The sequence below is a fragment of the Lactuca virosa genome, chromosome 4 (assembly GCF_052849685.1).
Source record: "Lactuca virosa cultivar CGN04683 chromosome 4, Lactuca_virosa_CGN04683_v6, whole genome shotgun sequence".
Lineage (NCBI taxonomy): Eukaryota > Viridiplantae > Streptophyta > Magnoliopsida > Asterales > Asteraceae > Lactuca > Lactuca virosa.
This window is the reverse complement of record NC_136429.1, coordinates 505,536,142-505,539,367: the sequence shown is the minus strand read 5'-3', so window position 1 is coordinate 505,539,367 and position 3,226 is coordinate 505,536,142.

Genomic DNA, 3,226 nt, shown 5'->3' with positions numbered 1-3,226 from the left:
GATTTATGATTTTTACACGAACTTTAAAAGTCTAAACCTGTTAAAAATATAACTTTATAAATAAAGTAAGAATTACCCGAGAGAGTCTAAATGAAAGTTCTAGTACTCGTTAATAGCTACACATGGATATAAAGAATGTCAAAAATGGAGATCGTACGAAGAAGTTATGAATTTTTGAAAAACTGAAAAAAAAAATATACGCGCAGGCAGAGGCATGGCGCGCAGACTTTCTCGAAGCATGCAGCACGGCCCACCAGGAAATTGACATGTGGCAAGCAGCAGTTGGAGCAACGTCGAAGATAGGGCGCGACACGCCAATAAGGGTGTGTGCCACGCCTTGGGTAAATCCTATATATAAAGCGTATATGCTCCTCATTTCCTTCTGCATCCAAACCTCATTCTCTCTTACGCTTTATAGGGTTTTAGTGAGACTCTGGGTCATCGGAGGTTCCACCAACTAGAAGCTTTCGGTTTTGGAATTCTGCCCGCGCAATTTCACGGTTTTTCGCTAGGAACTTTTCAAGTTAAACTACATTTGTACTAATTTAAGTGTTACTTACATTTAAGATCATTATCGTTACTTTGAACCTATATATAAGATTTATCAATAATTTCAATTCATAATACTGATTGATCAACTTACGGGGATGATATCTTGCCTACATTTAGTGAGGTGTTTAAAGTGGGATTTCCAAACAGTATACTCTGTATACCAAACGGACCCTACCTCCGATATGATCTTACCTGGTTGTTCCTTATCAGCTATAGTTCAGTAGACATTGGGATTATTGAGGAATATGGAATATCATTAGATACAATAATATATGACTAAGACTTAGTGATATTCATACCTAGGTCACATCAAAGGAAAAGCTAAAGTGTTAGGCGTAGCGCTGCCCAAATTGCAAGTCATCCAGTTTTAACAAGTGAGTTCATAGTTACTTTCATCTTACACCTAGATATGAAGTATTTTAGATAATTAAGTGATGTATGTGATTAAGACCTTCTATGTTTGATAAAACTATATGAGATGATTTTATTTAACCATATATGTATTTACATACTTATAATATATGGGGTAGTGAAGGGTAAAGAGATATGAAAATAATGATGAGAGGCCATGAATTGTTATAGTACTACTGTACTAGCAATGTAGTCACCTAGCAGGGTATTGATGATGACCACAGACTATTCTAGATAAGTCGAGACAAGAATGGATAGCCTTGCAACCTGTAGATGTTTATAAGCCATACTCGGGTATATATACAACCTGAAAGTGTTAATAAATTGTTTGTGGACATGTCTACAACCTATAGGCATTAACGAATGGTATGTGGATAAGTCCACGACCTATAGCAGTTATTGAACTATACATGGGCAGGTCTCCGACCTGTAGATGTTAAGGAACCGCATCCAGACAGGTCTACGACCTGTAGGTAGGAACGAACTATTCATATGATGGTACTTTGTTCACCCCATGGTTGTATTACTAACACATATTTCTAAGGAATACCCAAGGCGATATTGTTTACTTAGAGATCCTTTAGGATATATCCCTTGAGATCATCGATTTAGGATCAGGGGGAGATAATAACGGGAATGGGTAATCGAGTTAATTTTTTGATGCAAAATATATAATTAAAACAAATCAATTATATTATTATGGGTTGAAATCCCCGAGGCGATATTGTTTACTCAGAGATCCAAGTCTGATCCGCTAAGTTTGTATCACAGGTAGTAGTACGAAGGTACATGGATACTGATGTTTGATGACAGATTTGAGGAGATATAGACCATTAGTATAATAAGATGATGTAAGGCATGTAATGATTACGTTTATGCTTATGTTTCTTGTATTGTTTATGATATCCCAAGTTTTTAAATAATCAATAAAAGAACATTTCTTCTGAAATACTTTTATAGGATAAATTCTGCATTTATAAATAATACTTTGTTTTAAAATAAGCATAAGGATAAGGTCTTTTTGGGCTGTAAAAATGGGGTTGTCACACGGAATCCGCCGGAATTAGGTTCTTGTCCAAAATACACCAATGGGCGCTATCATCTAGTTTCCTTAAATGTTTTGAGACTATTATCTCATATGTAGCACAACCACATACTTTTAGATCTTCAAGTTCCGTCTTAGCTCCATAAATTTTTTTGAATGGTGTTACACCTCTCAATGCTCGAGTAGGTATTTGATTTATAATGAAAGTTGCATGAAGAACCGCTTTATTCTAAAATTGGTTTGGTATATCTTTTTTTTTCAATAAGCACTGCGTCATAACGAGTAGATTTTGATTTATCCGTTCGACTATTCCGTTTTGTGGACGTGCATAAGGATCCATCAACATACGTGCTATCCTTTCTTCATCACAAAAACTGTTCAACTCATGTGATGTGAATCCTCCACCTTTATCTGTATGGATTGTTTTGGTATCTTTACAGGTTCGTTTTTCAATTGATGTCTTGAATCTTATAATAACTCTCGATGCGTCGTTTTGTACTTCAAGAGAAACGACCACATATATCTAAAATAATTATCAATAAGTACGAAAATATAAATGTTACCTAATTGAATGCGGGGACAACCGGTCCATACATATCTACATGCACCATCTCGAGGATAATTGTTGCTCTATACTTAGCTTTCTTTGGAAAAAATTGCTTCATATGTTTACCAACCATACAAGATTCACATAGTTGGTCTTCATGTTTAATAGTCGGTACCCCTTTAGCTAGCTTGTGCATCAAGTTAACTGCTCCAAAATTGATGTTGTCAGGCCATGGGTGCCATAGCCATGATTCCTCATGATATTTGGCTGTGAGCAATATGGTTTTACAAAATTTAATTGGGTTTTATAGAGGCGGTTTGCACTTCTCGAGACTTTCATAAATAATCTTCTGTTTCCATCTCGCATGGTTATGAAATCTCCTCGCATACGAATGTTGCAATCGGATATTCTAGATTTCCCAAGGCTTATTACATTACTACGAAGGGATGGAATATAATAAATATATTTCATCAATTTTTGCTCAGAGTTTTTTCCATTGAACAAAATTGATCCTTTTACTTTTATGCCTACACACGACCCATCCCCAAATCTCACCCTTCCAGTTATTTATTTATTTAATTTAGAGAAGTACGAGTAGTTACTGGTCATGTGATTACTCGCACAATTGTCTAAGTACCAAAATCCATCTTCATCGATGTTGGACTCGATCT